This window comes from Triturus cristatus, chromosome 3_1 (genome assembly GCF_964204655.1).
Source record: "Triturus cristatus chromosome 3_1, aTriCri1.1, whole genome shotgun sequence".
Classification (NCBI taxonomy): Eukaryota; Metazoa; Chordata; class Amphibia; order Caudata; family Salamandridae; genus Triturus; species Triturus cristatus.
This window is the reverse complement of record NC_140583.1, coordinates 684,184,208-684,211,686: the sequence shown is the minus strand read 5'-3', so window position 1 is coordinate 684,211,686 and position 27,479 is coordinate 684,184,208. Positions and strand designations below refer to the sequence as shown.

Below are 27,479 nucleotides of genomic sequence, written 5' to 3'. Positions count from 1 at the left end.
TGATCCTCCACCCCAATTTCCGCTGCACCGCAGAGGGACTATAATTAAATAAATTATATTTTAACCCGGAGTTATCATTACGAGACTTCGTGCAGTTCTGTTATGTGTCTCTTTTATTTCCATTACGTACAAACAGGTGCCGTATGCACCACTTGCAGGCACTGCGCTCTAGTCTCTCAGAGCCGCACCACGTGACATCCCGTCCGTCTTCCTGTTTTCTTCTTAACCACTCCCAATTTCCAATACGGGGCCGAACAAGCGGACCCGATCGTCGTCCTAGGTACTTCGGACCTTACTTTCCCTGACAAATGTGAGTACCAGACTCCTAAGGGATTATGCCAATTGACTTGATACTCTACCGTTCAGAGGCTCTATATTTAGCACTTTCACGTTGATTCAACCAAGTAACTTTATCCTTCGTAGCCTCCATTTGTTTCACCCTCCCATCCACTCTTCGCCATTACCTCTCTTCTCATTAGGGTCAAGAGGGGATTTTAACGTCGATCGGTTACCAGAGGCATAACTACCTCTTTACCCAAGTGAGACCGTTTTCCATGTTGTCTGTCTTTAAAGTTGTTGTTTGTATGTCAATTGCTGTTTGTATGTCAAATTTCACGCATACTTCGCACCAAGTTATAACGCGCCACTATTTAAACAAACATTGACTACGATGCACGCGCACTTGGCCTATATAGCATATTTGGCCTCCAGATAAGCCATCATTTGTCTCTCAACACCTAGTTTGTCTAATGCAATTGCAATTGCGCCAAATACATGCACACTACTGATAAATGAGAGATTATGAGCACCATGTGCCCCAGTATATCTTGATTATTATATTGACTCACTTACAGATCCCCTGTGTATGTCTACACTATTGGGGCACATTGTAGCCACGCAAGCCCGTTCTAGTGTTCGTGCATGCCCACCATGCTACTGGCATTAGATCACCAGCCACAAGTTGAAAGGAGCATGCATCTAGTTTATATGCATGATTCACAACTGTTTTACATGTCCTTACTAATTAACCTTTTATTTTCAGGTACTCTCAAACGGAGATACTGTGAGTACATTACCACTACACTCACAGCACACTTTAGGGTGTGTGCTGATATACACGTGGCCTAAACCTTGTTTTTATGGCCATTCACCTTTTTCTGGTCCTGACGAAAGCCTCTAGAACCATCCAGAAGGCTGAAACTAGTTGACCTTTTACAAGGGATATCAGGAAAATAATATTCCTAACTATATATCCCGTTTAACCTTTTAAACATTAGTCCTGGGACCCTTCTAATAAAAGTTTTTTCAAAGGGCATTTCTCAGAGACTTTTTTAACCTATAGTTACATCTCACATAGCACGTCACTCTCTGCTCAATATCCTGCTCCGCTGTAATCCAGGCGTTGTAGCATAGCTGGATTGTACTAGGCAATCCAGTTGGGCCCCAATGATGAAGCATGCCACCTACTAGGTAGGTGGGTGAGGGTTTTTTTCCACAGCAGTTGTGCTCTCTCCTTTCAAGTTTTCCATAAGGTGATAGCAAAAAACGTTTGCTTTGAATCGTCAAAAACTTGTCCATTTTGTTTTGCTAAAGTCATTGGGGAAGAGGACAAGTTTTTCTTTTTCCTCGCTCTCTTTTTGTTCCTATTTGTTATTACAGCGCACAGCTGTGAGAGCCAATTTTTTATCAACAGACATCCGGTTTTAATTCTGCATTAACACCTCCACATGACAAGTCCAATCAACAACTTTTGAGACACCATGGCTGAAAATGCAGGACTCACGTTCACAGACGAGGATGTTAATAACATCTTAGCAGCAACCCCATTATTAGCTGACTTTAACGTGGCACAAACTATTTCTCAAAGTGCCGACTGGGAAAATCTATCTGAGAAAAAAAGAACACGTATCAGAACAATACTACACGGGGTTATACTAACTGAATATTTGCGATCCAACACAGCCCCAAAGGGCCTCATAGTAACTAATGCGCCACGCATATTTCTGGATGATGCAGCTTCCGAAGAGACTGGGCACAAATTGCATGGCATTGCACCAGAGACTGGATTATTCTTATAATCCAAACAGCAAAAAGACTCTCTGATGCCATCCTGATAGACATCCAGGCAACTGAACAGCATTTCAAGACTACACTAACCTCATATAAGAAAAGACTAGAGGAGGTCAACAAAGAAATAGCAGACTACAAAGAAGAAATCACGCAATCCAAAATTCAACAATTCCAAAAAGACTTAAAGAAATTTTCATATGTCAAAACATATCCATATTCAGATGCAGACTATAAAGCCCCAACGAGATCAAACCACTCCATATCATCAGAAGAGGGATCCTCAATACACAGCGGCGGCAGTAATGACAGTTCTGGATCAGAAAAAGGCCACTACACAAACAGACAACGTGGAAGAGGGAGAGGAAGAAATACACACTGGCAACAACCGTGGCCCAACATGCACCCAGGAATGGTACCCAATTATCCGGCTCTTTTTCCACCTATGACTCAACCCATGTTCTATGGCTGGAATCCACAATTTCAACAACCCCCACCCCAATTTGGCAACCCTAATCAACGGTTTCCTTATTTAGGATCAGGCCAGAGGGGGCACGGAAGACGCCCGCGGAGAGGCCAAGTACATTGGGAAGACAACGAGAACCCGAGCGCCAACACACGCAGCAGGACAAAGGAACCTCACCCGAGCACAAGCAGAGTCTAATAACTAACCTTTCAGACCACACTCTCACAACAGCAGAAGAACAGGTTGTGAATAGAGGCCTTGGGTTTTCACCTACAGCGAAACTTGATAAATTCAAATTACATTGCGAATTATCAGAATTTTTTCACAAACTTAAACTCAAAGCTTTTTTTGAAAATTCACCTACAAAAGGAGACTCAACAAGAAGAAAAGGGCGACACCACCCTTAAATTAAAGTCAACATTCATTCCTCCACCCCACACAACACCAGCGGAACTTATCGCCTTCGAACAAGCGATATACAAAGGTGTAGAGAATACCCATGAGAATCAAGTATTCAACAACACCACAGCTCAACAGTTCAACGCCATAAGAAATCTTAAAAACAACAAAGATATCATCATAAAACCAGCTGATAAAGGCGGAGGCATAGTCATTCAAAATCGGAATGCTTACCATTTGGAATGCACACGCCTCCTAGACGATCCAAAGAACTATAAAATACTGGATGAAGATCCTACAGATAAACTCAAGACCAAAATTGACATCATGGTTCATGAAGCTGATCCTAATGGTTACATCAGCAAACAAGAAGCATCATTCCTCACCTCAGGTGGCAAAACTACTCCATATTTCTACACCATTCCAAAAATACATAAAAACAAAGCACCACCTCCAGGTAGACCAATAGTCTCTAGAATAGGTTCACTACTTGAACCCCTGTCTCGCTTCTGTGACTTCTATTTGCAACCTATAGTTCAGTCAACACCAGCCTACTTAAGAGATACCAAAGACTTACTGAACCAAATCAATAACCTAGAGTTCAACCCTACTACATCTATCCTTGTAAGTCTGGATATAGAAAGCCTTTATACCAGCCTACCCCAAGATGATACCCTCGAGGTCATCCGCACCTCCCTCGACAAAATGATCTGGGATTACAACACTCCAAAATCCTTTATAATGGAATGTGCCGAAATAGCCCTCAAAGACAATTTTTTTGAATATGAAGGCATCCTGTTCCTTCAACAGTACGGTACATCTATGGGGAGCACTTTTGCTCCCAGTGTAGCGGGTCTGTATGTGTCCAATTTTGAAGATTTACATATCTTTAACCATCAATCAACATACACTCAGGACATCATTTTTACAAGAGGTACATCAATGATGTATTCCTGATATGGACAAGTGACAGCCAAAGACTCAATGAATTCCTAAACTGGATTAATACACTTGATCCAAACTTACGATTCACTCACACAACAAGCAGCACCAACATCACTTTCTTAGACATGGAGATTGAAGCACGAAATGGGGTACTCTTGACAAAAACCCACTTCAAACCAACAGCTAAAAATTCCCTTCTACATTTCCAGAGTTTCCACCCGAGGCCACTGAGGGACAACTTACCATTTGGTCAATACCTTAGATTGCGCCGAAACTGCAGTGAAATAAAAGATTTCAAAATACAATCAGAAGAATTGACTACAAAACTACAAAACCGTGGATACCCCAACAAAATCATTCATAAAGCGCAAAAAAGAGCCAGGAACCAAAACCGAGAAGGTCTATTGGAACCCAAAGTGGATATGCCAACAACCATACCACTCACATGTGTGACTACCTTCAATTCCCTCTCAAACCAAGTAGCCAAACTGATACAAAGTAATTGGAAAATCATAACTTCGGGCAAGCTACAATGGGATAAACCCCTATTCTCCTATAAAAGGTCCTACAACCTCAGAGACAATCTAGTGTCTACCAGACCAAAAAAAGTCCTGAGCGCTCCTAACACAGTACGGAATGCATGGGGATTACCAGAAGTGACAGGCCACTACCCATGTGGCAACTGCAGTATTTGCCATCTAACCCAACCAACCAAAACCTTACATCTTGAACAAGATAAAATTTGGACCATCATGAAACACACTAACTGCAATTCGGCAAATGTTATCTGTCTCATTACATGCCCTTGCAAATTAAGATACGTCGGGATGACCAGCAGAAAAGTCAAAATCAGAATCTGCGAGCATCGCAGTAACATCCGCTGCAAACGCAGCACGACGAAACTCACAGAACACTATCTAGCCAAGGGACATACCACCAATGACATGACCTGGGTCATAATTGAACAACTTGAGTCTAACCAGACCAACATTCAAGAACGCTTGTTCGAGAAAGAACAACGCTGGGTATATAGACTCTCAACCCATATCTCAGGGCTAAATGACAATGTACCCTGGAACAGTATACATCGTTCGTGAATACAGCATCTGTAATAGACATAATCAGTATTGCATCTGCATATTCCCAAAATAGCCTGTATCAGATGTGCAATTTAATAATCACCTTAGTCTAATGCCCTTACTATACAGAGCGTTTGCCCATGACTATACTCGAACCTCCCTGTGTAGACATCTATTTTCACATTAGCCCTCGTATCTGAGATTTCTATCTGCACAGAGAGCATAGTACACAACACCTTTCCTTAGGACTAAGTACATATCCTTTCGTTTGGTTTTATTTTTAAATAATTTTTCCCTGTGCCCGGAAATCACATTACTGTCAACACCTATGCACAGTCAAATCTTTATTGAGACATTCAAGCACATTCTTAACGAAGGCTATCTATTGATGTCTGTAACTGTACACATAGGAGGGCACTTTTTGATCCTCCACCCCAATTTCCGCTGCACCGCAGAGGGACTATAATTAAATTAATTATATTTTAACCCGGAGTTATCATTACGAGACTTCGTGTAGTTCTGTTATGTGTCTCTTTTATTTCCATTACGTACAAACAGGTGCCGTATGCACCACTTGCAGGCACTGCGCTCTAGTCTCTCAGAGCCGCACCACGTGACATCCCGTCCGTCTTCCTGTTTTCTTCTTAACCACTCCCAATTTCCAATACGGGGCCGAACAAGCGGACCCGATCGTCGTCCTAGGTACCTCGGACCTTACTTTCCCTGACAAATGTGAGTACCAGACTCCTAAGGGATTATGCCGATTGACTTGATACTCTACCGTTCAGAGGCTCTATATTTAGCACTTTCACGTTGATTCAACCAAGTAACTTTATCCTTCGTAGCCTCCATTTGTTTCACCCTCCCATCCACTCTTCGCCATTACCTCTCTTCTCATTAGGGTCAAGAGGGGATTTTAACGTCGATCGGTTACCAGAGGCATAACTACCTCTTTACCCAAGTGAGACCGTTTTCCATGTTGTCTGTCTTTAAAGTTGTTGTTTGTATGTCAATTACTGTTTGTATGTCAAATTTCACGCATACTTCGCACCAAGTTATAACGCGCCACTATTTAAACAAACATTGACTACGATGCACGCGCACTTGGCCTATATAGCATATTTGGCCTCCAGATAAGCCATCATTTGTCTCTCAACACCTAGTGTGTCTAATGCAATTGCAATTGCGCCAAATACATGCACACTACTGATAAATGATAGAGATTATGAGCACCATGTGCCCCAGTATATCTTGATTATGATATTGACTCACTTACGGATCCCCTGTGTATGTCTACACTATTGGGGCACATTGTAGCCACGCAAGCCCGTTCTAGTGTTCGTGCATGCCCACCATGCTACTGGCATTAGATCACCAGCCACAAGTTGAAAGGAGCATGCATCTAGTTTATATGCATGATTCACAACTGTTTTACATGTCCTTACTAATTAACCTTTTATTTTCAGGTACTCTCAAACGGAGATACTGTGAGTACATTACCACTACACTCACAGCACACTTTAGGGTGTGTGCTGATATTTACACGTGGCCTAAACCTTGTTTTTATGGCCATTCACCTTTTTCTGGTCCTGACGAAAGCCTCTAGAACCATCCAGAAGGCTGAAACTAGTTGACCTTTTACAAGGGATATCAGGAAAATAATATTCCTAACTATATATCCCGTTTAACCTTTTAAACATTAGTCCTGGGACCCTTCTAATAAAAGTTTTTTCAAAGGGCATTTCTCAGAGACTTTTTTAACCTATAGTTACATCTCACATAGCACGTCACTCTCTGCTCAATATCCTGCTCCGCTGTAATCCAGGCGTCGTAGCACAGCTGGATTGTACTAGGCAATCGAGTTGGGCCCCAATGATGAAGCATGCCACCTACTAGGTAGGTGGGTGAGGGTTTTTTTTCCACAGCAGCTGTGCTCTCTCCTTTCAAGTTTTCCATAAGGTGATAGCAAAAAACGTTTGCTTTGAATCGTCAAAAACTTGTCCATTTTGTTTTGCTAAAGTCATTGGGGAAGAGGACAAGTTTTTCTTTTTCCTCGCTCTCTTTTTGTTCCTATTTGTTATTACAGCGCACAGCTGGGAGAGCCAATTGTTTATCAACAGACATCCGGTTTTAATTCTGCATTAACACCTCCACATGACAAGTCCAATCAACAACTTTTGAGACACCATGGCTGAAAATGCAGGACTCACGTTCACAGACGAGGATGTTAATAACATCTTAGCAGCAACCCCATTATTAGCTGACTTTAACGTGGCACAAACTATTTCTCAAAGTGCCGACTGGGAAAATCTATCTGAGAAAAAAAGAACACGTATCAGAACAATACTACACGGGGTTATACTAACTGAATATTTGCGATCCAACACAGCCCCAAAGGGCCTCATAGTAACTAATGCGCCACGCATATTTCTGGATGATGCAGCATTCCGAAGAGACTGGGCACAAATTGCATGGCATTGCACCAGAGACTGGATTATTCTTATAATCCAAACAGCAAAAAGACTCTCTGATGCCATCCTGATAGACATCCAGGCAACTGAACAGCATTTCAAGACTACACTAACCTCATATAAGAAAAGACTAGAGGAGGTCAACAAAGAAATAGCAGACTACAAAGAGGAACTCGCGCAATCCAAAATTCAACAATTCCAAAAAGACTTAAAAGAAATTTTCATATGTCAAAACATATCCATATTCAGATGCAGACTATAAAGCCCCAACGAGATCAAACCACTCCATATCATCAGAAGAGGGATCCTCAATACACAGCGGCGGCAGTAATGACAGTTCTGGATCAGAAAAAGGCCACTACACAAACAGACAACGTGGAAGAGGGAGAGGAAGAAATACACACTGGCAACAACCATGGCCCAACATGCACCCAGGAATGGTACCCAATTATCCGGCTCCTTTTCCACATATGACTCAACCCATGTTCTATGGCTGGAATCCACAATTTCAACAACCCCCACCCCAATTTGGCAACCCTAATCAACGGTTTCCTTTTTTAGGATCAGGCCAGAGGGGGCGCGGAAGACGCCCGCGGAGAGGCCAAGTACATTGGGAAGACAACGAGAACCCGAGCGGCAACACACGCAGCAGGACAAAGGAACCTCACCCGAGCACAAGCAGAGTCTAATAACTAACCTTTCAGACCACACTCTCACAACAGCAGAAGAACAGGTTCTGAATAGAGGCCTTGGGTTTTCACCTACAGCGAAACTTGATAAATTCAAATTACATTGCGAATTATCAGAATTTTTTCGCAAACTTAAACTCAAAGCTTTTTTTGAAAATTCACCTACAAAAGGAGACTCAACAAGAAGAAAAGGGCGACACCACCCTTAAATTAAAGTCAACATTCATTCCTCCACCCCACACAACACCAGCGGAACTTATCGCCTTCGAACAAGCGATATACAAAGGTGTAGAGAATACCCATGAGAATCAAGTATTCAACAACACCACAGCTCAACAGTTCAATGCCATAAGAAATCTTAAAAACAACAAAGATATCATCATAAAACCAGCTGATAAAGGCGGAGGCATAGTCATTCAAAATCGGAATGCTTACCATTTGGAATGCACACGCCTCCTAGACGATCCAAAGAACTATAAAATACTGGATGAAGATCCTACAGATAAACTCAAGACCAAAATTGACATCATGGTTCATGAAGCTGAATCTAATGGTTACATCAGCAAACAAGAAGCATCATTCCTCACCTCAGGTGGCAAAACTACTCCATATTTCTACACCATTCCAAAAATACATAAAAACAAAACACCACCTCCAGGTAGACCAATAGTCTCTGGAATAGGTTCACTACTTGAACCCCTGTCCCGCTTCTGTGACTTCTATTTGCAACCTATAGTTCAGTCAACACCAGCCTACTTAAGAGATACCAAAGACTTACTGAACCAAATCAATAACCTAGAGTTCAACCCTACTACATCTATCCTTGTAAGTCTGGATATAGAAAGCCTTTATACCAGCCTACCCCAAGATGATACCCTCGAGGTCATCCGCACCTCCCTCGACAAAATGATCTGGGATTACAACACTCCAAAATCCTTTATAATGGAATGTGCCGAAATAGCCCTCAAAGACAATTTTTTTGAATATGAAGGCACCCTCTTCCTTCAACAGTATGGTACATCTATGGGGAGCACTTTTGCTCCCAGTGTAGCGGGTCTGTATGTGTCCAATTTTGAAGATTTACAGATCTTCAACCATCAATCAACATACACTCAGGACATCACTTTTTACAAGAGGTACATCGATGATGTATTCCTGATATGGACAAGTGACAGCCAAAGACTCAATGAATTCCTAAACTGGATTAATACCTTGATCCAAACTTACGATTCACTCACACAACAAGCAGCACCAACATCACTTTCTTAGGCCTGGAGATTGAAGCACGAAATGGGGTACTCTTGACAAAAACCCACTTCAAACCAACAGCTAAAAATTCCCTTCTACATTTCCAGAGTTTCCACCCGAGGCCACTGAGGGACAACTTACCGTTTGGTCAATACCTTAGATTGCGCCGAAACTGCAGTGAAATAAAAGATTTCAAAATACAATCAGAAGAATTGACTACAAAACTACAAAACCGTGGATACCCCAACAAAATCATTCATAAAGCGCAAAAAAGAGCCAGGAACCAAAACCGAGAAGGTCTATTGGAACCCAAAGTGGATATGCCAACAACCATACCACTCACATGTGTGACTACCTTCAATTCCATCTCAAACCAAGTAGCCAAACTGATACAAAGTAATTGGAAAATCATAACTTCAGGCAAGCTACAATGGGATAAACCCCTATTCTCCTATAAAAGGTCCTACAACCTCAGAGACAATCTAGTGTCTACCAGACCAAAAAAAGTCCCGAGCGCTCCTAATACAGTACGGAATGCATGGGGATTACCAGAAGTGACAGGCCACTACCCATGTGGCAACTGCAGTATTTGCCATCCAACCCAACCAACCAAAACCTTACATCTTGAACAAGATAATATTTGGACCATCATGAAACACACTAACTGCAATTCGGCAAATGTTATCTATCTCATTACATGCCCTTGCAAATTAAGATACGTCGGGATGACCAGCAGAAAAGTCAAAATCAGAATCTGCGAGCATCACAGTAACATCCGCTGCAAACGCAGCACGACGAAACTCACAGAACACTATCTAGCCAAGGGACATACCACCAACGACATGACCTGGGTCATAATTGAACAACTGGAGTCTAACCAGACCAACATTCAAGAACGCTTGTTCGCGAAAGAACAACGCTGGGTATATAGACTCTCAACCCATATCTCAGGGCTAAATGACAATGTACCCTGGAACAGTATACATCGTTCGTGAATACAGCATCTGTAATAGACATAATCAGTATTGCATCTGCATATTCCCAAAATAGCCTGTATCAGATGTGCAATTTAATAATCACCTTAGTCTTATGCCCTTACTATACAGAGCGTTCGCCCATGACTGTACTCGAACCTCCCTGTGTAGACATCTATTTTCACATTAGCCCTCGTATCTGAGATTTCTATCTGCACAGAGAGCATAGTACACAACACCTTTCCTTAGGACTAAGTACATATCCTTTCGTTTGGTTTTATTTTTAAATAATTTTTCCCTGTGCCCGGAAATCACATTACTGTCAACACCTATGCACAGTCAAATCTTTGAGACATTCAAGCACATTCTTAACGAAGGCTATCTATTGATGTCTGTAACTGTACACATAGGAGGGCACTTTTTGATCCTCCACCCCAATTTCCGCTGCACCGCAGAGGGACTATAATTAAATTAATTATATTTTAACCCGGAGTTATCATTACGAGACTTTGTGTAGTTCTGTTATGTGTCTCTTTTATTTCCATTACGTACAAACAGGTGCCGTATGCACTACTTGCAGGCACTGCGCTCTAGTCTCTCAGAGCCGCACCACGTGACATCCCGTCCGTCTTCCTGTTTTCTTCTTAACCACTCCCAATTTCCAATACGGGGCCGAACAAGCGGACCCAATCGTCGTCCTAGGTACCTCAGACCTTACTTTCCCTGACAAATGTGAGTACCAGACTCCTAAGGGATTATGCCGATTGACTTGATACTCTACCGTTCAGAGGCTCTATATTTAGCACTTTCACGTTGATTCAAACAAGTAACTTTATCCTTCGTAGCCTCCATTTGTTTCACCCTCCCATCCACTCTTCGCCATTACCTCTCTTCTCATTAGGGTCAAGAGGGGATTTTAACGTCGATCGGTTACCAGAGGCATAACTACCTCTTTACCCAAGTGAGACCGTTTTCCATGTTGTCTGTCTTTAAAGTTGTTGTTTGTATGTCAATTGCTGTTTGTATGTCAAATTTCACGCATACTTCGCACCAAGTTATAACGCGCCACTATTTAAACAAACATTGACTACGATGCACATGCACTTGGCCTATATAGCATATTTGGCCTCAAGATAAGCCATCATTTGTCTCTCAACACCTAGTGTGTCTAATGCAATTGCAATTGCGCCAAATACATGCACACTACTGATAAATGATAGAGATTATGAGCACCATGTGCCCCAGTATATCTTGATTATGATATTGACTCACTTACGGATCCCCTGTGTATGTCTACACTATTGGGGCCAATAGCTTAAAGTCTCGCAAATGCGAGACCTATAGCATTGCAAATGCTCATTTAGACTGGATGTGGTTTTCAGTGCAGGCACTGTGAAAGAGGATGCACAGGAGTGGGGTAACGTGTTTTTTGGGCTCTCTAGACAGTTTGTCAAGGGATATATTGAGGCATCCTATACATATGATGTTAAACCAGCACAGGTATGGCATCATCACTGTGAAGATCAACACAATTATCTGGATTTTTCGCAGGAGTGTCAATGAATTGCAATAAATGGCATACTCGGGCATGTGTATCCCTCAGCGCACTCAACGGTCGCCTCTGTGTCCCTGCATACAGCATGTCAGTGCATGCATCCTTGCTTGGGAATAAACACATCAACAGGCAAGAGGTCTGCACAGTATGAAATGTGGACTAGACAAAGAGGGTGGGATGTGTCCTGCGACAGATCTCCATGGGTGATGTGCCCTGCGAGGAAATCTGCAGGAGCGAGATCTACTAGGGAGATGGATCAGAGGGGGAGATCTACTCTGGGAAAGAGGTAAAGAAGGGCCACGTGGCACCCAGAGGAGATGTGCAGTCTCACTGCATCAGGTATGGAGCAAGTCCCCTCGGCACACCCCATTTCCAAAATACATATCTTCCGGTCTGGAGTGTTAGGAGATAAGCAGAGCCAGAAGGAAAACCGGATATTTCTATTACAATTTTTAAAAGATTGCAGAAAGCGAAGTTACTGAGTGAGTCACTGCAGCTCATGAGGCCAGCAAGTCAAAGTTACCGTACGTACTTCCTTCGAGGAAGGCAAGCAGCCTAACTACATGGTATTAATAAACTAAAACAGACTCGGATGGCTAGTGCTAGTCTGAACATACTTCAACTTTACCACGGCGCCAATTGAGGGTTTGCCGCCCGCCTCTGAGTCCTCCACAGACTTAGAGACAAGCACAGCAGCGCAGAGCACAATAGTATTTTGGATTCAAAAATATAGTTCTTTCTAAATTCAATATTTACACAGATCAGTTAGATTTATTTTAAACTGATCAAATCTGCTTGAAAGTATTGGCGGCAACAAATTATATCTTTGAAAAAGGAAGCTAAAAGTGGCATATCATAGTACTAACAGATACGCTTTTTCATCAAAATCATATCTACGAAGTAAGGGGATATAATTAGGTTAGCACACATGCTGCCAGTGACTCTGGGAGTGAGTAAGTAAGTACAAGTTTATTGTTTCTGATTAATTAAAAACCATTACAAAAGTTCATATTAAAAACACATTTTATCAATTAAAAATATTTTTATTTTGTTTTTTAAAAGAGAAAGAGAGATCTTAATTGTTAAGAAAATGCAATAATTATAAAATAAGAGTTTAAGAAAAGTCCATAATTCCTTATTTTTCCTGAACCACCATCGTCTGTTTTGGATTGTTTGAGCATGACTAGTTTCATAAATTTTACCAACAATCCATTCAGTTGCGGGAGTCTTGGGTCAAAGCATGCGATGACTGCTTGTCTCCGTGTACGTATACTATGTTCGTTAAAGGTGGTTTTCAAGAGAGCTACTCTTTCCTCTTATCTTCTTGCAGGATCATAACAAATGTTCAATGTCTTCTTTCCCTGCGTCGCACAGCCTACATATAGTCCCGCAGTTCCTTCTCAGCCATGGTTGTAGGTGGGGTATGGCTGGTAAAATTCCTAGCCTGTATTTTAAAAAGACTTTTTGATTTCCTGCAATACCCCAGTCCGAAGTAAGCCTGTAAAGGTGATTTGTAGGTGCTCAAAATCATCCATGCGTGGCGCCTATGGGCAAAGCTAGCTTTGTCCTCTATAAAGGAAAGTCTCTTTATGCTCTTGTTGACTAAACGCTTGAATTGTGCATGCGGTAGAGAGATTTCCCATAGTTCTTTTAAACCTGTGACAGCTAGTGACTCATCTAAATATTTTTTTGCAGATGCGGTGAAGCTGCTACGCAGATCATTTCAAAGCTGGTGGTTCAGTGTGTTTTCAGGTGAATTCTTTATTTTGTACCAGCACTTGATATATTATCCTCGCCTTGCGAGCAGTTGTTTTGTTAGTCCAAGTTCTAACCGGATCTGAGCCTGTGAGGTATATGATGGTAAGTTTAAAAGGACTCTATACGCTTTTGAAATAGTAATGTCCAGCAATTTTGCGTCTGTGCCTCTTAAAGCTTCACTGCCATAAGTAATTGATGACAGAATTTTAACTTGAGCAACACGCAGCAATGGCAGAAGGGTAGGCCCGGTCAGTTTAGTTTTAAGTTGTTTAAGTGTTGTTGCAATCACCATACCTTTCCACTTGGTGGCCTCAAGGTGGTTTGAAAAATGGCCTCCCCTGTCAACTATGACACCAAGATATTTATATTCAGAGCAGTTCGCGATTGCCCTTGTTCCAAAGAACCAAGAGTGGGACTTTTTTTTCCAGGTTATTGTTAGTATTTTGGTTTTATCAATGTTGACTTCGAGCAGGTTATCCTCAGCATATCCATGCAGTGTATTGATGAGATGTTGTAGTCCTACTTTGATGTGACTGATCAGGACCACGCAGTCTGCATAGCATATGCTGGACAGGGTTCGACCCTCCAAAGCGAGGGGCGTGTGCATTACAGGCTTCTAGAGCTGGTGGCAAGTCAGCTGTTTATAAGTTGAAAAGGGTCGGTGCTAAAACACACCCCTGCTTGAGGCCTTTCGTTGTTGATATACGCATCGAGAGGTAGGTACCATTTCCAAGCTTCACCTGGACCCACGTGTTGGAGTGCAGTTCAATCAGGAGGTTTAGAAGAGGTGCAGGGATCCCCCAAAGAGCTAGTTTCCTCCAAAGATTTGCTCGATTGACATTATCAAAAGCAGCTTTGAAGTCCACAAAGCAAAGGTGAAGAGTTTGTTTAGTCTGTTTTGCTTTATCAATAAGTAGTGATATTGCTAAGAGGTTTGTTGTGGTTCCGGCGTCTCTGCAAAATCCTGTTTGGCTGGGCAGAATTATATTGTTCTTGGTAGCCCAATCGCATAGCTGTATCAATAGAAGCCCTGCAAAGTATTTCGCCTCGATATCCAGTAGGGCAATCAGGCAGTAATTTTTCGGTAGGGTTCTATCCCCTGCTTTGTATATTGGTGAAATTATAGAACCCTTCCATGAAGCTGGAAGGCACCCAGACAGACTGGCCGAGGTAAAAAGGGGTTGGGGATTCTGACCAGTATTCCGGGTCGTTTTTAAAAAGAGCTGGTGGAATTCTGTTTGGCCCTGGCGCTCCATCTTTCCTCCCTTTAGAAATTAGTTCCCTGATCATTGCAGCGCTGATTTCTATTACCGCGTCTTCATATGGTGGTGTTGTTTGCAACGAATTGGCCGCCTGGACATCCTGAAGCCTGTTCGTTCCCACAACCCGCTGGTTGAAGTGAGTATCTAGAAAGAAATCCCAGGAGTTGTCTGTTACGTGTGATATTAGACCTCCGTGTTTAGGATTTAGAAATGTATTCAGAGTGGACCAGATTCGGGCACTGTTGTTTCCTTTAGTATCGTGGTGAAGTTTGGCCCAAAAATCGTCTTATTTAGATCTTTTGATCTCCCACTTGAGCTTTTTGAAATCAGCCTTGTGTTTATGAAGCTGTTGGGAAGGACCGGTACCACCTGGGCATGTTCTCAGCAGCCTTAGTAATTTGTTTATGGCTTTTTTGTGATGTTTCAGGGCCGATTTCTGGATGCTTGAAATCTTCCCTGTGACCATTGAGCCATGAGACGAATAGTGCCATACTGTAGTTGAATAGGAGTTTGCAAATGCGGCCATAAAAGTTTCCCATAAGATAATTGGGTTACCCATGGGATAGTTCAGACTGTTTAGTTGAAATTTTGCTGCCAGATGTACCTCCTTTTTGTTTGCAACAGAGGACTTAATTCTTTTGAGATTTATAGTGTGACATGCTTGTGATCCTGTTGGATTAAGAAAGGTTGGGTCTGGAGAAGCAAGGATGGAAACTTCCTGAGGTTGATGGTCACTATACCCTTTGTCTCCTAGGCTGAAGCTTAATATGTGATGAACAAATGGGAGAGATACTAGTGTATAGTCAGTTGTAGCGGTCACGTTAACTGAGTGAAATGAGATGGCAGGTGGTGAATCGTCAGCAAATCTTCCATTTAGAACTCTCAGCCCTAAATGCTCCAAATCTTCTAGCAGCTCCTTTCCCAACTTGGGGATTTTTCCCTCGCCATTAGGGGATTGGGTTGGGATGTTCCAATAGAAAGACTGGGCTTGAATGTCCTTATTTGTGGAAGAGCCTAGGATGTATTGGTTAAGATCCCCAGACAGAATAAAATTGGAGAGAATGTGCGTAGTCATTAATTGAGGCAGATAATCCATTAGATTTAGACTCCTGTTTTTTCTTTTTTGGATTTCTGTAAATGTTGGTCAGCAACGCCTCTTCTTTTTTCCCCCTAAGGTTTAGTTTGATCTCAACAGTATTTATGGCTGGCGAATGAGGAGTTAATTCCTGAGCACTGTGGATTTTTGTGATTTTGATGTAGGTAGCTAGACCGCCCGCTAGCCGGCCATATTTGCTTTTCCTTGTAGCCAAAGAGTGAAAACAAGTGTAGCCCTCTATTCGCACAGGCTCCTCTAGCCATGTTTCCTGTAATAGGATATCAAATGATTTTACATATTGAAGGAATTCAGCATCTGCAGCCTTGTTGTTTTGCCCATTTATGTTCCACGAGCATAGTTTCAATAGCGGAATGTCCAGATTCAAACCCGTCCTCATTGGGTTGCCCTGTCATTGTGGGTAGTTCGTGGTGTCAATCGTCCTAAAAATCCGGAAGTTATCTAAGTTGTCTGAGTAAGGAGCCATTATACTCTCTTGGGATTTCAACGCCTGCGTTTTTGGCAGTGATCGTCCCTGGGCGCCCCTAAGCACTGACGTGATCTTGGAGCTTATCAGGGGTAGTCCTTTGCGGGGTCTCTCAAGCAGGGGGAACAGATATCCTGTGCTGTAATGTAGGACAGATTGGATCCCCCATGCTTTGAGGATTGTTTGCACCTCCAAGATTTTATTTACAATTTCCGACGAACTCCAGGTTGCTTTTGTAGCTTCCAAGTCCTGTGTTTTATCGACTTTTATAAATTCTACTGAGAGGTGGTCAGCTGAACATAAATCGTTTAGGGTTGGTATGGTGCTGAGGAGTCGAAGTAGGTTCCCCCTGTTCAAGATGTCAAATGGACCCTTTGATTCGTATTCTGGGGTAAAAAGAATAATGGTGGGATTCCTAGTTTGATATACCGGCTGAACTGTTAGATAATTGACATCCAATTGGGATCCTCTGTTTGTGATAGACTGTTGTGAAAGTCTAGTATAAGCAGCAGGGATAAGAGGATCTTGAGACTTGAAAACTATAGAAGCTTTAGAAACCCCGTCTAGATGGAGCGGCGGTTGGACCAGGGAACCCGGGAGTCCAGATCTCGTGGGTTCCTCACCCAATGATTGAGGCGGATGGAGGATAGTCGTAAATTCCAGTGCCGGGTCAATACCGTGTGTAAGTGGCACCTCCTTTAACTCATTTGACGATGGTGGTCTAGGGGGATGGACATCCTTCCCATTTCTGATTCCACTAGGGTCCGTAATACTTTGGGTGTCAGTTTGGCTGCTGGACTGGGCCCTTCCGGCCCCCAATGTTAGAACCTCTTTAGATGCTACCGGGTTCCCCCCATTTGTGGATTCGTTGGGCTCAGTGGAAGTTTGTTCTGTACCTGTGTGAAGTGCTGTAATAGATTCAGATTCAGGTGACTGCTGTCTAGTTTCTGTTCTAAAAAGGGGGTAAACCTCGGGAGGAGCGGAGGTTAATTTTTTGTTACGGCCTTTCCTTCTTTGTTGACGGCGCTGCTTGGCGTTCTGAGTTGGACTTTGATCCTCGGAAGGTGGAAAGGAGCATTTGGGCGAATTGCTCACTGGAGATGCCAGTACAGGTTTGTCAACGGTGTTGGCTGCAGAAGGATCCCCTTTTGAATTGTCGAAACTGGCTTTTATGCAGGGATAGTGGATACTATTACCGGAATTAACAATAGTTTGTCAATGATTGAGCCGCAGCTGCAGATCAGCTTTGCTTCCTGCTGAGCTCTACCAATTAGAAGATTTAGTTGGCCTAATTTCTCGTCGATCTGCCCCACTAAAAGGGCCAGGGTGTTAAGTAAGGTCAATTGTAAGTCCATTTTATCAGACTGATGATAAAGGGTGTCACCAGTTCGTTTAATTGTATTTAAAAGAATGTCCCATGTTTTAGACACGTTCGATGTTTGAGTCCCTAATTCGATCCCAGATTGGTTTAAGAGACCGGGGGATACCGAAAATGCAGAAAAACTTTGTCGAGTTGTTGAATTAGAAAGAGTTGCCTCCTGATGGGGAGCCTGATCAGCATACTGATTTTCATTAATTTTAGCTATAGACAAGGGTTGTTTGACAGGGGTGACCAGAGTGTAAGGGGCAATGATGTCCGCTCATTCCTGTGATCGTAAGTAGGAAAGGTTGGCAGGGCCGTCACACCCCGAGTCCTGTGTGCTATCGGTGTCCTCCTTCGAATGCTCATAATGGCCCTTTTTGTTTACAGTTACTTCAGTAGGCAATTGGATGGTCTTAAAGGCGTCCAGATGGCAAGGGGAGGCGTTGATGGTCTTTATGAGGTCATTTGAGTTGGATCTGCTAAGGACCTCTTGCCCTCGGTTAAAATCCTTGCCAGGGCTTATGGTGAAGCTGAGCGAAGGTCGTCTTTCCTTCCGATTGTGTGAAGTAATTGAGAGGGTAGCGGACTTTTGAGGAGATGATAGACCGTAGGGGTACTGCCCCCCCCTTGCCTTCCTTTTGCAAAGCGACTGTGCTGCTAGTACCCCTGTTATCAGACTCCTTTTTGTCTGTTTTTTCATGGGCAGGCGAACAAGCCATGGAAAGAGACGTATTGATGGTGTTGGTGTTAATAGGGACCTGACCCAGAGATGCTGGTGCTTGTGGTTCCCTGTGGGGTAGGGGAAATAGGGGGTCCTGGAGGCACAACATTTTGCCACTAAATGAGAAGATGGATGAAGGTGGGTCTTTTAGGAGTTGAAATTTTGATGTGATTTTTGGTTGATGAAGGTAAGAGCCTGGAGAGCTGGATCATTGCGAGTCCCGGCCTCGTCTGGGGACGAGTCCAAGCTCCCACAGGCTGGTTTAATATTTTCAGTTTGTTTGATCTCGAGCTTGGGCTTTGTCACGGGCTGACCTCTTTTTTTGCCCGACCTCATTGCTGTGTTTGCTTCAATTTGCTCCACGGGGTACCCAGGGGCTCTAAGAATGGCTAAGAGTGACTGAGAATGACTAAATGAATGACTGAATGATCCCACTCCCATGCCCAAGAGCCCTTGTGTTGAGAATGTTGAGAGTCTCGCCGGGAGGCACAGAGAGCCACAAAAGCCAGATGGAACCAGGTAGAGCCGCGGCTTGGGCTTAGGGACTTGAAAACTTGAAAGCTTAAAAAACTTGAAGACTTGGAGCTCCTCAGGCAGTTTTCTGACGCAGTTTCTGATGAGCTTAATGGACGATAGGAGGAGGGAGACGGTGACCTGGAGCCTGGAGGTTCTGGGGGTCCTGCGGTTCAGCTGACTCGGCTGACTCCGCTGCTCTTACCGTGTTCTCTCACTGCGCTCTCCGCTCAATGCTCCTCTCACCTCAGCTTTGACTGCCGTCGACCATCATACTGAAGCGTGATTCAGTAACACCGCCGCTGCCATCACAGACCTTTGGCCCCCCGCACGATGCCTTTGCGCTGGCCCCTGCTTTTTGTTCACCTTTACACCTCTGCCTCCACCCCTGCTCCGGTCGCTCAAGCACTGGACCAGTCGACCACCGAGCGCTGGCTGACAATGCCAGCAATGGCTGTCAGTGGCGGCCCCCCAATGATAAGACGAGGTGAGGTGCGATGCAGTGCGAGGGCAGGTGGGGGCTGATGTGAAGTAGGGGGGAGTCGGTAGCGGTAGTGCTACAACAAGCAGGCACAGTGCAGTGTCCTCGCCGCCTGCTCTCTCTCTTACACTGGCAGGCTGGGAGATCCGACTCGAAACACCTGGTTAGCCTTGTGGTTCGCGATATTGCGATGGTTTTGCCTCAGTCCCCTTGCTCACAGGGACCACCGTCTCGCGGCTTTCCTCACAGCCCAAGCTCCTCACGGCGTCCTCACTCTCTACTCTGCTGCTGCTGCAAAACACAGACTGGATTAAGGGGAATTTTTCCACTCAAGTTCTTGTTTTTCCATCATAATCTGACTTATATGTTCTTCATACTGAATTTTGGCATCCTAATTGCCAATCCAATTGTGGCAACCACAATTTGAATACGCCTAAAATATGGTATAAAATCAAATTAAATACCACTACAAAAAGTGTAGACGGCTCTACTATCGCATACGGGCCTCCCGTGTCCAACCTAGCGAGAAACGGTGTCCTACCACTTTGCGCTGTTAGGCAGCATAAAAAACTCTGGGAGTGGAAACGGGGAGGGAAAGGACTCACCCAGCTGGTCCTGCTGATCTTTATCTTGATGTTTCTGTGTGCAGCAGCCTTTTGCGTTGTGCAGTTAGATAACGGCCGGGAAAAGCAGGGCCCATTGGTCCTGCAGAGAACAGCCAGACAGCTGCGAAGAGAGAAGTTGCCACGACTCTGCCGATTGCCAGTACCCCCCACGTTCGGTGTTACTTAACTCTGTGAGGGGACGTCACTGGCTGCAGCACTCTCACTCGGCCCGGCCAAGCTCCCGGCTCCGAAATAAGTATTCGCCGGCACCCATAAAAATATTCTGCCTCACAGCGCGGGCGGCCTGGCCGCCATTGAGCAGCCGACCTCCACCTCCAATTTAATTACAAAATGTAACTCCTGGCGCGCAGTGCCCGCCTCAGCCAGGCTGAACATCAGCAATAACTACCGTGCCCTCAGCATGCGAGTTGGACCTCCTCCTTGTACCAAGAAAACCGAGGAGGCGAGGCTAAGGCGCGGAGAGGAGAAAGCGCGCGGACAACGAAAACAAAACACATCACTTCATAGACTGGTCGGAGATGGTCCACCAATGAGAGTGCTTATCTTCCAGTCGCTAACCAATGACAGAGCTGACTGGCGCGTGCTCCAGATGTGAAGGCAGCAAGGCAGCGTGGCTGCAGGAAGACCAGATCGTGCAGTTCACGCGACACCTCGTAAAGATAAATTCATTTGCGACACACGGAAAGCAGACGAACCAGTCTGGGTGGACCGGCCCAAAAAGTGAAAGGGAGGCAACCCAAACAGCTAATTTCCAATGGCAGGCCATCGTTTACCATAAACGGTGACGCCAGCCAATGGAAATAAGGGGCGGGGCTTCAAGCCCTTTTCTCAAAGTCCTTGTTCACAATAAATCTCGCCGGGCGAGCAGCACATGCGCGCTGCAATGCTAGGAGAGACCTAAAAAGGAGGCAAAATGAAATTAACCAATTGCCCAGGATCACACCATTTTTCAAGTGGAGAAGCCAGGAGAGATACCAGGTTTTCTGGTTTCACATTTTGCAACTCTGCCACCAGATGAGTAACTCTTTCTACATTAGAAGTGAATGCTTGGACTTTAATTCTTGGTGCATGAGAATAGAGCTTTGGTGGCGGACAGAAGTCATGGGAAGGCTCGGTTTGTCGTCAATACCATGCATCTGCTTCACGTCCCCCTACGCCCACCTTTCATCACCCCAAACCTCACCCTGCTGGCATAGGTGCAGCCCTCTGGCATGTCACAGACAGTACTTTGTGGCTCCTGGGGAAATGTTTGCAAGTACCTATGGTTTAAAACTTTACTTGTTATCAATGATTTCATTCTCTTGGGCGTTCTAAAATTGTTCTTCCTCTAGAGTATCATCCTTTCTAACCACAATCCTGGGCATGTATTGTTGCCTCTCCATTGTTTGTGCTGCCAACATTTTCCAGAAGCTCATGTTCGTCTGATAGTATTGCCAAGGGATCAATTCTGTTGTTGGCATCTGCCGCACTTGGTTGCTCCAGAAAAGAATGGCATCCCTATAGAAGAATTGCACCTATAGAAGCATGGAGGCTTGCAATTATGGCCCTCGGCTAAGCTCCCGGATGTGGTGCAAGCGGTCTATGAAAGTTATTTATGCCCACAGGCTGCTCGCTTGGGTGTCGACATATCCATTTCTCTTGAAAGGGGTCCTATGAGGCCCCTGGGCGCATTCAGGAAACATTCAACTCTTTCTGCTAACATACTGGAGCTCGGATACCTAGCCACCTTCTTTTGTATGTAGGCTTCAGTGTCACCCTTAAAAGACCCAACCACTTCTTCAGTTTCCGCTATTTTCCTCAAGACTCCTTGCAAGAGACTGACAATGATAATGATGTCCGTTTTTTTATCTTGGGCTGTCCTGGATTCGGCTATGGCTCTCGCTATTGTTGCCTGTTATTCTGTTGTCAGGTCCTCCCATCTTACCCGAGGTTCCAGTATTTATAACGACTTCCATCCTTTCACAACTGCAGTACATTGGTTAATTTAATTACTCTGTTGGCGTGACAATCTTGTATTTTACCCATTTCGGTTTCTTTATCCCTCCACTCTGCAGCTACATTGCACTGCACTTTGCATTCAAATATATATAACGTACTGCTACTTTATGCTCTCTCAGCTGGTGGAGAAGCTCCAGTCTTCAGTAAAGTTGAAATAATGCAGTATCTAAACTCAGACTGGGACAGAAAATAGGCCCAGGAATCAAAGTTAATATGGTTCCCATTAGTGAATCAGAGCAAAAAAGTGGTCCATATTCTGAAAATTGGGGCAGTTTTTAATGTGGAAAGACATACCGAGTAGGTGATTTGCAAGATAGGGGAGACTGCATGCATTTGTGCTTGATGCAGCAACGTTTTTGGTAGTATCAGGGAAATAAACAGTAAAAGACCGGCACATCTGTCCATAAAATAGGTCTACAAACAGCCACAAAAAAAAAAAGGTCCACACTCTGACCTGTGAGAGCAGCCCTTCCGGCACTGCCTAACTGCCCTATGGGCCAGTCTGACCTTGCCTCCTCTGGTGCTAGTTGTGTGGGAACCAGTCAAAACTAAAGGGACCGGTGCAGATTGTGGCATCAGAGTGGAATTTGGCACCGAAGTTGGTGGGGAACCCCAGGCATGTTCGAGAAGCATCGACAGTGCAGAGGAAGGATCCGCTGGCAGTTACCCGATTGGAGGCCTTTGCAGATCCCGGGGGCCCAAAGGCACCCCAGAGGGAACCAGAAGAGTGTGTAGATGAGCAACGTGGGTTCTCTAAAGGCCGCGATCGCTGATGACCATGGGATATCTGGGTGCATTGGGGTCAATTCCAGATTTGACTCCTTGATGGGAAATTGGGAGCAAGATGGAGTGGCACCCCAAGGCAAAAAGGAAGATCATCCTGGAGTCATCTGATGAATTCAGCAGGTCTATTGGTCTATTCCTGTAATAATCCGGGGGGGGGGCATGCCTAGAGTGCAAATATTTAAATGAGATGACTCCAGAGTCATCACTAAAACTACTCTGTGATGGTATCCTGATTACTTCAATTGAATATGCGTGATCTTTTACTACTCAAGGAACACCAACTGACAACTTCAGGATGAGTGTTAATTACTACAGGATGATTCCATGACAACTTCACAATGACTGAGGATTGCTCTAGGATGCTTCCAGGACAACTTTTGGATGAATGTGAATTACTCCAGGATGACTCCATGACAACTTTAGAGCAAGTGTGGATTACTCCAGGATGATTTCATGAAAAAGTTAGGAGTGCGGATTACTATAGGATGATTTCCTATCAACTGCAGAGGGGCGGGGGTGTGAATTGCTCATTGATGATTCCAGGAAACATTTAGATGGCTGTTGGCAACTAATGAATGATTTATTATTGAGCGAGGGCTGTAATACTCATTGCAGATTCTATGACATGAGAACATTCTATGGCCACATCTTCTCAAATCCATTGCCCAGCAAGTACTTTAGATCAACCGATCTGTTGCTAAACAAGTACTTTGAGGTGCCTGACCTTTGTACCATCCTGTGCAATAGGGAATTGTACTAGAATGTAATAAATCTATCTTGTTTATAAAGTCCAATGAATTCCAAGTAACTAATAAGGTAAAATATAAAAAAACTGAAGTAGGAATTCGAAAAATACAACACACTTTGTATTCAGAAGAAGGCTTTCAACTTGTGGTACTCTCTCATATTCAGTAGAGATTGCCTTCATTTATGTATAAGACATTATCTGCCTTTTTTACTAATATTGTGATCTGTGGGAAAAATACAGGTTGAAATAAAATTGATCCAAAATGACTTCTAAATGCAGTTTTAAGGAGCTGAAACACATACCTGATCCCAAAAGGGCTCAGGTTACCATAAAATAGAATAGTAAAAGCAGTCAAGAACTGTTCAATAAAAAACGGCACTTCATTGTTTGCTTCTAGATTTGCTGGCTTCTAGCTTGCTTGATTCCGGTCCAGGGAAGACATGGCTTGGCAGTTCGGGCTGGACTGTTCCCATGAGGCACAGGGTCAAGACTGATTTGCATATGGCCATGTTTGAACTGGGGTGGCGTAGTGGGCAAAAGAACGATGGATTTAACACAGATCTCTTGACTGGGGGTGAATGTCTGCATGGTCAGCATTCCGTCCATCATTTGTTTGTTGTAACGCTTTTCGCCCTAAGTGGGATGGGTATGCCCAGACGTGGGTCCCAAGCTCACTACGTCACTGGAGTCAAGCTATCCTGGCTGATGACGGCTGATAGCCAGAAACCGGTCCTAGGATGCTTGATTCCGGTCCAGGGAAGACATGGCTTGGCAGTTCGGGCTGGACTGTTCCCATGAGGCACAGGGTCAAGACTGATTTGCATATGGCCATGTTTGAACTGGGGTGGCGTAGTGGGCAAAAGAACAATGGATTTAACACAGATCTCTTGACTGGGGGTGAATGTCTGCATGGTCAGCATTCCGTCCATCATTTGTTTGTTGTAACGCTTTTCGCCCTAAGTGGGATGGGTATGCCCAGACGTGGGTCCCAAGCTCACTACGCCACTGGAGTCAAGCTATCCTGGCTGATGACGGCTGATAGCCAGAAACCGGTCCTAGGACGCTTGATTCCGGTCCAGGGAAGACATGGCTTGGCAGTTCGGGCTGGACTGTTCCCATGAGGCACAGGGTCAAGACTGATTTGCATATGGCCATGTTTGAACTGGGGTGGCGTAGTGGGCAAAAGAACGATGGATTTAACCCAGATCTCTTGACTGGGGGAGAATGTCTGCATTGTCAGCATTCCGTCCATCATTTGTTTGTTGTAACGTTCTTCAGTTCTCTTCTGACAAGGTAGGCCTTTATGGCAAGTTTTCACTGCATCTTTTTGATGTTCATGGTTCGCCAGCTTTTGGCCTTGTACACAGATTTCATAAACTCTGAAAGATAACAAAACCATAGATTAGGATCATTCATCAAAGAGGGTGCTGCCTTCAGAATGGAATACGACCATAAGCTTCCAACAGTTTGCTTATAGTGTGTGGTCACGGGAGCACAGGTGATATTAGGTCATTGGTCATGCTGGAGGTGGAGAAAGAAAATTGCCATGTCTGAACTGTGATAGAGAAAGAAGCAGTTTCAGAAGATCCGTCTCCTAGTTATGAGGGTGTAGCCAAATATGGTCCATCTGCAAGGCGAACTATTTCACTTTTTGATCGCCTGCTCATCAAAAAAGGAAAGAACACCTTCCTAGCTGTGCCCCACATGGACCCAATTGTTTGACAGGTTAAAGTCTTCAGAGACTGCGTTCAATTAGTTAAGAGACTGCTCTGCCAACAAATATCTGGTCCCCAAAAGGATCATACACCCAAGTTGCAAAACAGGCCTACTTATCTACAGATTGCAAGTGCTACTTAAGTGCAAGGTAATGCTTCGAGTGGCGTGTGCAATCAGTGCAGTTTGCTGTCATCAGACTTCATGTTAGAGCTCTTTCCCTGGGACCAGAGCAGACCTGCTCATTCTCTTTTGGAGACAGTTAAGAATGTAAAGGCAATACAAAACAGCAACAGAATCTGTATGTGCTCATTGGACATGCTATGGGAACACATGTAACAATATGTTTTATGATAATTAAGAAGTACACTACCTTATTAAACATCAACCTTTTATTTAATCAAGGGCAGCAGTTCCATCATGATCCTTGGCAAAACCTCTTCCACTTTTTTGGGGGTAAAAATATATCTCACTCAAACAAGTGAGGAGGAAACATGCACTGTCCCAACCATACATGCTTTTTCTAACAGCTTGTGCAGTTCTCTCTTTGGGATAAGGCCATTTTTGTATCAGGAAGGATCAGTGGAATCTTTAATCATCTCCTGCACATAAGCCTACACATGGTCACATACGTATTAACACACAAGCCATCATACTATTATTAACATAATGTAAACATATCAAGGGGTAGTCTGTGGAAAGTAATCCGACATCTAGTCATGGCTCAATGTGACAAAAATTGTGTTTATAAATCCATAAAAATAAAGTAGATATGTATGAAATATATGCACAACACTTTCAGATACATACCAAAGAAGAAAAACAAAGCAACTCACCCTTTGTATTGCAAATGATCCAATGAATAATTTTGATGATGTTGATATTTTGTAGGATGTTTGACCTCGTCAATGCAGACTGCTGCCAGCAAACGATTTATAGTCATCTCCTTTCACCATGTGCCACATACCTGAGCTATAATGGAAACAAATAATTTCAAGTGAGCAGATATGGGAAACAAGTGGAGGGTAGAAAAAAAATTATGGATTTAGGTGTTGCGAGATATACAGCTCTGAAAATAAGTGGTCACCTATCTGGTCAAAACAGAATATCCTTTACCTTTTAGGCAGTCAATCTCAGATTGAACACCTCTCTCTTTTGCTCGTAAATGTATTCACTCTTTTCGTGCAGGTAGAGATGGAATCAGAGGAATAGGTGTTCTCTTCATTAATGTTTGACAGGTCATACATAATTTCATTGGGGAGCAAGCACCTTTATCCCAGTGTGAAATTATGCACTTTGAGTTATCAAACGACAATAGACTTTCCTGTCCTGAAAAAAAACAAGAGAAACCAGTGAACTTAAAAGCACTCTTGTGCAAATGTTTATATTATAAATTTTTTCTTTTGTTCATTCATATTTTTTTTTTAAGTTATGTTAAAAGTGCTTTTCAGCCAAGACAATTAATGAACTACATTTATTCTGTATTACAAGAAAGGATTAAGTCCTAAAAAAGGAATTATGCACTTCTAAATCTCAGCTTACTTGATGGCCGCCACACACTCACTGGTTGTGAACTGGTCTTGAAGGCAAGTAGGATGGTGCATATCAGTGATCAGAGCACCAGCATAAACTTCACTGTAGGGCAGGTCATTTGATGATGAATGCAGCCATATTGGAGTTTCGAAACACTGATGGGCATAGACACAAACTGCATTTTGGAATATGTATTGAAGTACTACAAAATGCTATTCGCACACCTATGTGCAGGGTTTAAGCCTCTCCTATACTTTTCTGTGCAGAGATCTCATCCTCCTCCTCCTCCAAAAACCCTCCTCTGACTGCAGACTCTCTGCATGCACAAGTATACATATTAGTAGTAAATGTGCGAGGGACAGAGGAGAGTGGTTGGAAAATGGGAACTCATGCTGGGGGGTGGAATAGAAAGAACTAGGGAGGAGTTAAGAAAGGGGTTTAGGCAGGGAAGTGTAACCCCTTGTTTGACCCCGTAAGAACCGTACTCGATGTGAACATTGGCCT

The 27,479-nt window shown here is 43.7% G+C and overlaps 1 protein-coding gene across 2 annotated transcripts in view; it reads right to left on the bottom strand.

Moving 5' to 3' along the window:
• TESMIN (testis expressed metallothionein like protein) overlaps positions 1-27,479 on the bottom strand; it is a 1,510,092-nt gene that overhangs the window by 1,430,643 nt on the left and 51,970 nt on the right. The window contains exons 2-4 of one of the 2 annotated variants that reach the window (XR_014978864.1): positions 26,559-26,771; positions 26,279-26,414; positions 23,993-25,108 (exon numbers count right to left, since the gene is read on the bottom strand). The gene's annotated coding sequence lies outside the window, so the exon portion shown is untranslated. Of the gene's footprint in view, positions 1-23,992; positions 25,109-26,278; positions 26,415-26,558; positions 26,772-27,479 lie in introns of those variants that run through there. The other variant, XM_085644767.1, reaches the window with a different exon arrangement.